We start from the raw sequence: 13,478 nt of genomic DNA on the forward strand, positions 1-13,478 counted from the left end.
ATTCTTGTTGAAGCTGACCTGAACCTGAAAGGACCTTGAAGCGAAAGTTAAAAGAAGCAAGGCACAACTCTCTGTAGAGGACCTAACAGAAATCTTCAAAGAAGAAGAACCCATGGCAGCCGAAAACAACACAATGCAAACAATGCAAGGAAGGTGTGGGTGACTTTACTGCACCTACTCCCGACTTCTATGGGAGAAGCATCTCTCCCTGCCATTGGAGCAAACAACTTTGAGCTTAAGCCTCAAAGTTTCTCTAATGCAACAGAATTGCAAGTTCTATGGACTTCCATTGGAAGATCCTCATCAGTTCTTAGCTGAATTCTTGCAAATCTGTGACACTGTCAAGACTAATGGGTTGACCCTGAGGTCTACAGACTTATGCTATTCCCTTTTGCTGTAGAGACAGAGCTAGGACATGGTTGGACTCACACCTAAAGAAAGCCTGGACTCATGGGAAAAGCTAGTCAATGCCTTCTTGGCAAGTTCTTTCCACCTCAAAAAGTGAGTAAGCTTAGAGTGGAAGTCCAAACCTTCAGACAGAAGGATGGAGAATCCCTCTATGAAGCTTGGGAAAGATACAAGCAATTGATCAGAAAATGTCCTTTGACATGCTTCTGAATGGAGCATCATAGGTATTTCTATGATGGTCTCTCTGAACTATCCAAGATGTCTTTGGATAGCTCTGCTGGAGGATCTCTTCATCTGAAGAAGACGCCTGCAGAAGCTCAAGAGCTAATTGAAATGGTTGCAAATAACCAATTCATGTACACTTCTGAAAGGAATCCTGTGAACAATGGGACTAATCAGAAGAAAGGAGTTCTTGAGATTGATACTCTGAATGCCATTCTAGCTCAGAATAAAATATTGACTCAAAAAGTCAATTTGATTTCTCAAAGTCTGTCTGGAATGCAAAATGCACCAAGCAGTACTAAGGATGCTTCATCTGAAGAAGAAGCCTATGATCCTGAGAACCCTTCAATGGAAGAGGTGAATTACCTAGGAGAATCCTATGGAAACACCTATAATTCTTCATGGAGAAATCATCCAAATTTCTCATGGAAGATCACAGAGACCCCAACAAGGTTTCAACAACAATAATGGTGGAAGAAACAGGTTAGCAATGGCAAGCCTTTTCCATCATCTTCTCAGCAACAGACAGAGAATTCTAAGCAGAACCCTCTGACTTAGCAACCATGGTCTCTGATCTAATCAAAACCACTCAAAGTTTCATGACTGAAACAAGGTCCTCCATTAGGAATTTGGAGGCACAAGTGGGACAGCTGAGCAAGAAAGTTACTGAACTCCCTCCTAGTACTCTCCCAAGCAATACAGAAGAAAATCCAAAAGGAGAGTGCAAGGCCATCAACATGGCCGAATTTGGAGAGGAAGGAGAGGAAGTGAACGCCACTGAGGAAGACCTCAGTGGGCGTGCACTGACCTCCAATGAGTTCCCTAATGAGGAACCATGGGAATCTGAGGCTCAAAATGAGACCATAGAGATTCCATTGGACTTACTTCTGCCCTTCATGAGCTCTGATGAGTATTCTTCCTCTGAAGAGGATGAGTATGTCACTAAAGAGCAAGTTGCTAAATACCTTGGAGCAATCATGAAGCTAAATGACAAGTTATTTGGAAATGAGACTTGGGAGAATGAACCTCCTTTGCTCACCAAAGAACTGGATGACTTGTCTAGGCAGAAATTACCTCAAAAGAGACAAGATCCTGGGAAGTTTTCAATACCTTGTACCATAGGCACCATGACCTTCAAGAGGCTCTGTGTGACTTAGGGTCAAGTGTAAACCTCATGCCTCTCTCTGTAATGGAGAAGCTAGGGATCTTTGAGGGCAAGCTGCAAGAATCTCATTAGAGATGGCAGACAACTCAAGAAAACAAGCTCATGGACTTGTAGAGGAGTTTTGGTGAAGATGAAAACCATTACATCCCTGCTGATTTCATAGTCCTAGAGACTGGGAAGTGCATGGATGAAACCATCATCCTTGGCAGACCCTTCCTAGCCACAGCAAAGGCTGTGATTGATATTGATAGAGGAGAACTGATCATTCAAGTGAATGAAGAATCCTTTGTGTTTAAGGCTCAAGGATATCCCTCTGTCACCATGGAGAGAAAGCATGAAGAGCTTCTCTCAAATCAGAGTCAAACAGAGCCCCCACAGTCAAACTCTAAGTTTGGTGTTGAGTGGCCACAACCAAACTCTAAGTTTGGTGTTGAACCCCCACATTCAAACTCTAAGTTTGGTGTTGGGCGGTTCCCACATTACTCTGATCATTTGTGAGGCTCCATGAGAGCCATCTGTCAAGCTACTGACATTAAAGAAGCGCTTGTTGGGAGGCAACCCAATGTTATATTTTATCTATTTTCTTTTGTTATTTTATGTTTTTTGTAGGTTGATGATCATGAGAAGTCACAAAATCAATTGAAAAAGCAAAAACAGAATGAAAAACAAGAAGAAAAACAACACACCCTGGAGGAAGAACTTACTGGCGTTTAAACGCCAGAAAGGGGCACCAGACTGGCGTTAAACGCCAGAAAAGGGCAAGAACCTGGTGTTAAACGCCAGAAATGGGCACCAGCCCGGCGTTTAACGCCAGAATTGGCTCAAAACGTGATTTTGCATGCCATTTGGTGCAGGGATGACTTTTCCTTGACACCAGGATCTCTCTCTCTCTCTCTCACCACTCACATCCATCCTTCAAAAACCACCCCATCCTACCTTCACCATTCAAATTCAAACCACTTTCCCTCCCAAACCCACCCTCACTTGACCGAACCTTACCCTTCCCCCTCCCCTATATATACCCTTCTTCATCCCTTCATTTTCACACAACCTAAACACCACTTCTCCCCCTCTTTGGCCGAACACAAAAGCCATTCCCTTCTTCCTCATTTCTTCTTCTTCTACTCTCTTCTTCTTCTTTTGCTCGAGGACGAGCAAACCTTTTAAGTTTGGTGTGGTAAAAGCGTTGCTTTTTCGTTTTTTCATAACCATTTATGGCATCCAAGGCCGGAGAAACCTCTAGAAAGAGGAAAGGGAAGGCAAAAGCTTCCACCTCCGAGTCATGGGAGATGGAAAGATTCATCTCAAGGGTGCATCAAGACCACTTTTATGAAGTTGTGGCCTTGAAGAAGGTGATCCCCGAGGTCCCTTTTTCACTCAAAAAGGGTGAATATCCGGAGATCCGACATGAGATCCGAAGAAGAGGTTGGGAAGTTCTTACCAACCCCATTCAACAAGTCGGAATCTTAATGGTTCAAGAGTTCTATGCCAATGCATGGATCACCAAGAACCATGATCAAAGTGTGAACCCGGATCCAAAGAATTATCTTACTATGGTTCGGGGGAAATACTTGGATTTTAGTCCGGAAAGTGTAAGGTTGGCATTCAATTTGCCCATGATGCAAGGAGATGAACATCCTTACACTAGAAGGGTCAACTTTGATCAAAGGTTGGACCAAGTCCTCACTGACATTTGTGAAGAGGGCGCCCAATGGAAGAGAGATTCAAGAGGAAAGCCGGTTCAATTGAGAAGGCATGACCTCAAACCCGTGGCTAGAGAATGGTTGGAGTTTATCCAACGCTCAATCATTCCCACTAGCAGCCGGTCCGAAGTTACTCTAGACCGGGCCATCATGATTCATAGCATCATGATTGGAGAAGAAGTGGAAGTTCATGAGGTTATAGCCCAAGAACTCTATAAGGTGGCGGACAAGTCCTCTACCTTAGCAAGGTTAGCCTTTCCTCATCTCATTTGTCACCTCTGTTATTCAGTTGGAGTTGACATAGAGGGAGACATCCCCATTGATGAGGATAAGCCCATCACTAAGAAAAGGATGGAGCAAACAAGAGACCCCTCTCATCATGAGATCCCTGAGATGCCTCAAGGGATGCACTTTCCTCCACAAAACTATTGGGAGCAACTGAACACCTCCCTAGGAGAATTGAGTTCCAACATGGGACAACTAAGGGTGGAGCACCAAGAACATTCCATCCTCCTCCATGAAATTAGAGAAGATCAAAGAATCATGAGAGAGGAGCAACAAAGACAAGGAAGAGATATTGAGGAGCTCAAGCACTCCATAGGATCTTCAAGAGGAAGAAAGAGCCGCCATCACTAAGGTGGACCCGTTCTTTAATCTCCTTGTTCTTTATTTCCCTGTTTTTCGAATTTTAGTGCTTATGTCTATCTATGTTTGTCTTGTGATCATTAGTGTCTTAGTGTCTATGCTTTAAAGTTATGAATATCCTATGAATCCATCACCTCTCTTAAATGAAAAAAAAAAGTTCTTAATTGAAAAAGAAAAAGAATTGCATGAATTTTGAATTTTATAACAGTTTAATTATTTTGATGTGGTGGCAACACTTTTGTTTTCTGAATGCATGCTTAAACAGTGCATGTGTCTTTTGAATTTGTAATTCATGAATGTTGGCTCTTGAAAGAATAATGAAAAAGGGGACATGTTACTGAGGATCTGAAAAATCATAAAAATGATTCTTGAAGCAAGAAAAAGCAGTGAATACAAAAAAAAAGAAGAGAAAAGAGACGAAAAAAAAAGAAAGAAAAAAAAGGAATAAAGTTGTGATCCAAGGCAAAAAGAGTGTGCTTAAGAACCCTGGGCACCTCTAATTGGGGACTCTAGCAAAGCTGAGTCACAATCTGAAAAGGTTCACCCAATTATGTGTCTGTGGCATGTATGTATCCGGTGGTAATACTGGAAGACAGAGTGCTTTGGGCCACAGCCAAGACTCAATAAGTAGCTGTGTTCAAGAATCATCATACTTAACTAGGAGAATCAATAACACTATCTGGACTCTGAGTTCCTAAAGAAGCCAATCATTCTGAATTTCAAAGGATAAAGTGAGATGCCAAAACTGTTCAGAGGCAAAAAGCTAAAAGCCCCGCTCATCTAATTTATACTGATCTTCATAGATGTTTTTGGAATTCATTGCATATTCTCTTCTTTTTATCTTATTTGATTTTCAGTTGCTTGAGGACAAGCAACAATTTAAGTTTGGTGTTGTGATGAGCGGATAATTTATACGCTTTTTGGCATTGTTTTTAGTATGTTTTTAGTATATTTGGTTTAGTTTTTAGTAGATTTTTATTAGTTTTTAGTTAAAATTCACTTTTCTAGACTTTACTATGAGTTTGTGTGTTTTTCTGAGATTTCAGGTATTTTCTGGCTGAAATTGAGGGACCTGAGCAAAAATCTGATTCAGAGACTGAAAAGGACTGCAGATGCTGTTGGATTCTGACCTCCCTGCACTCGAAGTGGATTTTCTGGAGCCACAGAAGCCCAATTGGCGCGCTCTTAACGGCGTTGGAAAGTAGACATTCTGGGCTTTCCATCAATATATGATAGTCTATACTTTGCCCAAGATTTGATGGCCCAAACCGGCGTTCAAAGTCACCTTCAGATTTCCCAGCGTTAAACGCCGGAACTGGCACCAAAATGGGAGTTAAACGCCCAAACTGGCATAAAAGCTAGCGTTTAACTCCAAGAAGAGTCTCTACACGAAAATGCTTCATTGCTCAGCCCAAGCACACACCAAGTGGGCCCGGAAGTGGACTTTTATGTCATTTACTCATCTTTGTAAACCTTAGGCTACTAGTTTTCTATAAGTAGGACCTTTTACTATTGTATTTTCAGCTTTTGATCATGTTTTGATGATTGAACCCTCTTTGGGAGGCTGGCCATTCGGCCATGCCTAGACCTTGTTCTTATGTATTTTCAACGGTGGAGTTTCTACACACCATAGATTAAGGTGTGGAGCTCTGCTGTACCTCGAAGTATTAATGCAATTACTATTGTTCTTCTATTCAATTCCGCTTGTTCTTTGTCCAAGATATTCATTTGCACCCAAGAACATGATGAATGTGATGATTATGTGACACTCATCATCATTCTCACTTATGAACAAGTGACTGACAACCACTCTGTTCTATAAGCAAACAAGGCTCTAATGTTTATCTCTTGGGTTCTTTAACCGGAATCTTCGTGGTATAGGCAAGAACTGATGGCGGCATTCAAGAGAATCCGGAAGGTCTAACCTTGTCTGTGGTATTCTGAGTAGGATTCAATGATTGAATGACTGTGACGTGCTTCAAACTACTGAAGGCGGGGCGTTAGTGACAGACGCAAAAGAATCAATGGATTCTATTCCGGCCTAATCGAGAACCGACAGATGGATAGCCGTGCCGTGACAGGGTGCGTTGAACATTTCCACTGAGAGGATGGGAGGTAGCCACTGACAACGGTGAAACCCTTGCATAAGCTTGCCATGGAAAGGAGTAAGAAGGATTGGAAGAAGACAGTAGGAAAGCAGAGAGACGGAAGGGAAGGCATCTTCATACGCTTATCTGAAGTTCCTACCAATGAATTACATAAGTATCTCTATCTTTATCTTTATGTTTTATTCGTATATCACTATACCCATTTGAGTCTGCCTGACTAAGATTTACAAGGTGACCATAGCTTGCTTCATACCAACAATCTCCGTGGGATCGACCCTTACTCACGTAAGGTATTACTTGGACGACCCAGTGCACTTGCTGGTTAGTTGTGCAAAGTTGTGTTTATGCCATGGTATTGAGCACCAAGTTTTTGGGGCCATTACTAGGGATTATTTGAGTTGTGAAAAGTAGTGATCACAATTTCGCACACCAATTATCTTGTTTGACTTTCTCCCTAATTGTTGGAGTTGACTAAATAAGATGAATTAATCATGCATGTCTAGGATAGAAAGCCTATGATCTCAATTCATTGCCATGAATGTCTCTCTTTATTAATTGTCTTCTTAATTACTTGTTGATTTACTTTTCTTGCCTTTTAAATTCTTGCCCTCATATCACTCAAAACCCCCATATACCCCTCATAGCCAATAATCATACACTTCATTGTAACTCCTCGTGAGACGACCCGGAGTCCAAATACTCCGGTTATAAATTCATTTGGGGTTTGTTATCTGTGACAACCTAAATTTTTGCATGAGAGGACTATTGTTGGTTTAGAAACTATACTTTACAACGAGCTTTCATTTGTGAAATTCTAGACCACACAAAAGTCCGATCATCAGGGATCTTACAATGAAAGAGTGAAAAAGAATGTTTCGGAAAATGCTCCAAAAAATACTAAGTATATTTCAAATGATGTCCAAAAAGAAATTCTACATATTCTTGCTACTAAGGTGAGAAATTCAATTAGAGAAGAGATTGGAAATGCCAAATTTTGTATTATTGTTGATGAAGCTAGAGATGAATCTAAAAAGGAGCAAATGGCCATTGTTTTGAGATTTGTTACTCTAGATGGTTTTGTTAAAGAGAGATTCTTTGATCTTGTGCATGTCACTGATACTTGTTGGTGGACGAAATTGTGATCACATCAATGTAGTACTCTTTGTTATTGTATGGAATCATTATTATGGCTCTTTGCTATGTGTGGACACAACTCCGTTCAACTTAACCAGCAAGTGTACTGGGTCATCCAAGTAATACCTTACGTGAGTAATGGTCGATCCCACAGAGATTGTTGGTATGAAGCAAGCTATGGTCATCTTGTAATTCTCAGTCAGGCGGATAATAATTGATTATGGATTTTCGAATAATAATAAATAATAAACAGGAAATAAAGATAAATAACGTAGGATAGAAATACTTATGTAAATTAATGGTGGGAATTTCAGATAAGCGTATGGAGATGCTGTGTTCCTTCTGAATCTCTGCTTTCCTACTGCTCAAATTACAGTTTTCTTACATCATTCCCTTCTATGGCAAGCTGTATGTAGGGCATCACCGTTGTCAATGGCTACATCTCATCCTCTCAGTGAAAAAGGTCCAAATGCTCTGTCACAGCACGGCTAATCATCTGTCGGTTCTCAATCAGGTTGGAATAGAATCCCTTGATTCTTTTGCGTCTGTCACTAACGCCCAGCCTTCAGGAGTTTGAAGCTCATCACAGTCATTCAATCCCGGAATCCTACTCAGAATACCACAGACAAGGTTAGACTTTCCGGATTCCCATGAATGCCGCCATCAATTCTAGCTTATACCACGAAGATTCTGATTAAGGAATCCAAGAGATATGCGCCCGGTCTAAGGTAGAACGGAAGTGGTTGTCAGTCACACGCGTTCATAGGTGAGAATGATGATGAGTGTCACAGATCATCACATTCATCAAGTTGAAGTGCAACGAATATCTTAGAATAGGAATAAAGAGAATTGAATAGAAACAGTAGTAATTGCATTAAAACTTGAGGTACAGCAGAGCTCCACACCCTTAATCTATGGTGTGTAGAAACTCCACCGTTGAAAATATATAAGTGATGAAGGTTCAGGCATGGCCGAATGGCCAGCCCCCTAAATGATCAAAAGACCGAATGGCCAAAAGATGACTAATACACTCGTAAAAAGTTCTATTTATAATAAACTAGCTACTAGGGTTTACAGAAGTAAGTAATTGATGCATAAATCCAGTTCCAGGGCCCACTTGGTGTATGTTTGGGCTGATATTGAATGTTACACGAGCTGAGACTTATCTTGGAGTTGAACGCCAAGTTGTAACGTGTTTTGGGCGTTCAACTCCGGGTCGTGACGTGTTTCTGGCGTTTGACTCCAGACAGTAACATGAAACTGGTGTTGAGCGCCAATTTACGTCTTCAATTCCCGAATAAAGTATGGACTATTATATATTTCTGGAAAGCTCTGGATGTCTACTTTCCAATGCCGTTGAGAGCGCACCATTTGGAGTTCTGTAGCTCCAGAAAATCTATTTTGAGTGCAGGGAGGTCAGATTCCAACAGCATCAGCAGTCCTTTGTCAGCCTCCTTTTCAGAGTTTTGCTCAAGTCCCTCAATTTCAGCCAGAAATTACCTGAAATCACAGAAAAACACACAAACTCATAGTAAAGTCCAGAAATATGAATTTAACATAAAAACTAATGAAAACATCCCTAAAAGTAGCTTGAACTTACTAAAAACTACCTAAAAACAATGCCAAAAAGCGTATAAATTATCCGCTCATCACAACACCAAACTTAAATTGTTGCTTGTCCCCAAGCAACTGAAAATCAATTAGGATAAAAAAGAAGAGAATATACTATAAATCCCAAAATATCAATGAATATTAATTCTAATTAGATGAGCGGGACTTGTAGCTTTTTGCTTCTGAACAGTTTTGGCATCTCACTTTTTTCTTTGAAGTTTAGAATGATTGGCTTCTCTAGGAGCTTAGAATTTAGGATAGTGTTATTGATTTTCCTAGTTAAGTATGTTGATTCTTGAACACAGCTACTTTTATGATTCTTGGCCGTGGCCCTAAGCACTTTGTTTTCCAGTAATACCACCGGATACATAAATGCCACAGACACATGACTGGGTGAACCTTTTCAGATTGTGACTCAGCTTTGCTAGAGTCCCCAGTTAGAGGTGTCCAGAGCTCTTAAGCACACTCTTTTTGCTTTGGATCACGACTTTAACCACTCAGTCTCAAGCTTTTCACTTGGACCTGCATGCCACAAGCATATGGTTAGGGACAGCTTGGTTTAGCCGCTTAGGCCTGGATTTTATTTCCTTGGGCCCTCCTATCCATTAATGCTCAAAGCCTTGGATCCTTTTTACCCTTGCCTTTTGGTTTTAAGGGCTATTGGCTTTTTCTGCTTGCTTTTTCTTTTTCTTTCTATTTTTTTCGCCACTCTCTTTTTTCGCAAGCTTTTGTTGTTCACTGCTTTTTCTTGCTTCAAGAATCAATTTCATGATTTTTCAGATTATCAATAACATTTCTCTTTGTTCATCATTCTTTCAAGAGCCAACAGTTTTAACATTCAAAAACAACAAGATCAAAAATATGCACCGTTCAAGCATTCATTCAGAAAACAAAAAGTATTGTCACCACATCAATATAATTAAACTAAATTCAAGGATAAATTCAAAATTCATGTACTTCTTGTTCTTTTGAATTAAAAACATTTTTCATTTAAGAAAGGTGAAGGATTAATGGAATTATTCATAACTTTAAGGCATAGTTACTAAACACTAATGATCATGAAGTAGAGACACAAAACATAGATAAACACAACATAAAAACCGAAAAGCAGAAAGAAATAAGAACAAGAAATGAATCCACCTTAGTGGCGTCTTCTTCTTGAAGGACCAACAATGTCCTTAAGCTCTTCTATGTCCCTTCCTTGCCTTTGTTGCTCCTCCCTCATTGCCCTTTGATCTTCTCTTATTTCATGGAGAATGATGGAGTGCTCATGATGTTCCACCCTTAATTGTTCCACATTGTAGCTCAAATCTTCTAAGGAAGTGTTGAGTTGTTCCCAATAGTTGTTGGGAGAAAAGTGCATCCCTTGAGGTATTTCAGGGATTTCTTGATGATGAACTTCCTCATGCATCTCTTGAGATCCGTGGAGGGTCTCTCTTGCTTGCTCCATCCTCTTCTTGGTGATGGGCTTATCCTCTTCAATGGGGATGTCTCCTTCTATGATAACTCCAGCTGAGTAACATAGATGGCAAATAAGGTGAGGAAAAGCTAGCCTTGCCATGGTGGAGGGCTTTTCGGCTATTTTGTAGATTTCATTGGAGATGACTTCATGAACTTCTACTTCCTCTCCAATCATGATGCTATGAATCATGATGGCCCGATCCACAGTAACTTCAGATCGGTTGCTAGTGGGAATGATGGAGCGTTGAATGAACTCCAACCATCCTCTAGCCACATGCTTGAGGTCCAGTCTTCTTAGTTGAACTGGCTTGCCTTTGGAGTCTCTTTTCCATTGAGCTCCTTCCACACATATATCCATTAGGACTTGGTCTAACCTTTGATTAAAGTTGACCCTTCTAGTGTAAGGGCGTTCATCTCCTTGCATCATGGGCAAGTGGAACGCCAACCTCACATTTTCCGGACTAAAATCTAAGTATTTCCCCCGAACCATTGTGAGATAATTCTTTGGACTCGGGTTCATACTTTGATCATGGTTCCTAGTGATCCATGCATTGGCATAGAACTCTTGAACCATTAAGATTCCGACTTGTTGCATGGGCTTGGTTAGGACTTCCCAACCTCTTCTTCGGATTTCATGTCGGATTTCCGGATACTCATTTTTCTTGAGCTTGAAAGGGACCTCAGGGATCACCTTCTTCTTTGCCACAACATCATAGAAGTGGTCTTGATGGCTTTTGGAGATGAATCTTTCCATCTCCCATGACTCGGAGGTGGAAGCTTTTGTCTTCCCTTTTCCTTTTCTAGAGGATTCTCCGGCCTTAGGTGCCATTGATGGTAATGGAAAAACAAAAAGCTTATGCTTTTACCACACCAAACTTAAAATATTGCTCGCCCTCGAGCAAGAGAAGAAAGAAGAGAAGAAGAAGAAGAAGAAATATGGAGGAGAGGGAGAGATGGTTTCGGCCAAGGTATAGAAGAGGGGGTTTTGTTGTGTGGAAATGAAGTAGAATGGAAGGGTATATATAGGGAGGGGAGAGGGTGTAGTTTCGGTCATTTAGGGTGGGTTTGGGTGGGAAAGTTTTTTTTTTTTAATTTTGAAGGTGGGTGGGGTTTATGGGGAAGAGTGGATGGATGTGAGTGGTGAAGGGGGTAATTGGGAAGAGAGATTGAAGTTGTTGGGAAGTGTGATATGGGGAAGAGTGTTATAGGATTAGGAGGTAAGGTGGGAATATGTTAGGTGGGGATCCTGTGGGGTCCACAGATTCTGAGATGATCCTGTGGGGTCCACAGATCCTGAGGTGTCAAGGATTTACATCCCTGCACCAATTAGGCATATAGAATGCCTTTGCACACCATTTTGGCGTTTAAACGCCGAGATGATGCACACTCTGGGCGTTCAACGCCCATGTGTAGCATGTTTCTGGCGTTGAACGCCAGTTCCATGCTTGTTACTGGCGTTCAGCGCCAGCTTTCCTCAAGGCACATTCCTGGCGTTCAAACGCCAGGATGTTGCTTGTTTCTGGCGTTCAGCGCCAGATTCATGCTCTGTTCTGGCGTTGAACGCCAGCCAGATGCTCCTTACTGGCGTTGAACGCCAGTATGTCCTCCTTCCAGGGTGTGATTTTTCTTCTGCTGTTTTTTATTCTGTTTTTAATTTTTATATTTTTTTTTCGTGACTCCACATGATCATGTACCTAATAAAACACAAAATAATAATAATAAAACAAAATAAAGATTAGATAAATAAAAATTGGGTTGCCTCCCAACAAGCGCTCTTTTAATGTCATTAGCTTGACAGTGGGCTCTCATGGAGCCACAAGGTGATCAGGTCAATGTTGTAAAACTCCCAACACCAAACTTAGAGTTTCGATATGGGGTCTTAACACCAAACTTAGTGTTTGGTTGTGGCCTCCCAACACCAAACTTAGAGTTTGACTGTGGGGGCTATATTTGACTCTGTACTGAGAGAAGCTCTTCATGCTTACTCTCCTTTGTCACAGAGGGATGGCCATGTGCCTTAAACACAAGGTAGTCCTCATTCAATTGAAGGACTAATTCACCTTTGTTGACATCTATCACAGCTCTTGCTATGGCTAGGAAAGGTCTTCCAAGAATGATGCACTCATCCTCTTCCTTCCTAGTGTCTAAGATTATGAAATCAGCAGGGATGTAAAGGCCTTCAACCTTTACTAACACGTCCTCTACTACTCCATAAGCTTGTCTTAATGACTTGTCTGCCAATTGTAATGAGAACAAGGCAGGTTGTACCTCAATGATCCCCAGCTTCTCCATTACAAAGAGTGGCATAAGATTTATCCCTGACCCCAGATCACATAAAGCTTTTTCAAAGGTCATGGTGCCTATGGTACAAGGTATTAAGAACTTGCCAGGATCTTGTCTCTTTTGAGGTAAAATTTGCTGAATCCAGGTATCTAGTTCACTAATGAGCAAGGGAGGTTCACTTTCCCAAGTCTCATTACTAAACAACTTGGCATTCAGCTTCATGATAGCTCCTAAATATTGAGCAACTTGCTCTCCAGTCACATCTTCATCCTCATCAGAGGAGGAATAGTCTTCAGAGCTCATGAATGGCAGAAGGAGATTTAATGGAATCTCTATGGTCTCTATATGAGATACAGATTCCTTTGGATCCTTAATAGGAAACTTCTTCTTGCTTGAGAGACGTCCCAGGAGGTCCTCCTCACTAGGATTTTCATCCTTCTCCTCCCTTGTGCATTCGGCCATATTGATTACATCAATGGCCTTGCACTCTCCTTTTGGATTCTCTTCTGTATTGCTTGGGAGAATACTGGGAGGAGTTTCAATGACTTTCTTACTCAGCTGGCCCACTTGTGCCTCCAGATTTCTGATGGAGGATCTTATTTCACTCATGAAACTGAAAGTGGCTTTTGACAGATCAGAGACTAGATTGGCTAAATTAGAAGTGCTTTGTTCAGAATTCTCTGTCTGTTGCTGAGAAGATGATGGAAAAGGCTTGCTATTGCTCAGCCTATTGCATCC

General features: G+C 41.1%; 1 non-coding gene across 1 annotated transcript; it reads right to left on the minus strand.

Annotated features, from left to right (window-relative positions):
* Positions 1-507: 507 nt before the first annotated feature.
* On the minus strand, positions 508-610 carry LOC130955132 (small nucleolar RNA R71). The gene has a single exon (XR_009076611.1). It is a non-coding gene; the product is annotated as a small nucleolar RNA R71 (small nucleolar RNA).
* Between the last annotated feature and the right edge of the window lie 12,868 nt (positions 611-13,478).

Source organism: Arachis stenosperma, chromosome 1 (genome assembly GCF_014773155.1).
Source record: "Arachis stenosperma cultivar V10309 chromosome 1, arast.V10309.gnm1.PFL2, whole genome shotgun sequence".
In the NCBI taxonomy this organism is placed as follows: domain Eukaryota; kingdom Viridiplantae; phylum Streptophyta; class Magnoliopsida; order Fabales; family Fabaceae; genus Arachis; species Arachis stenosperma.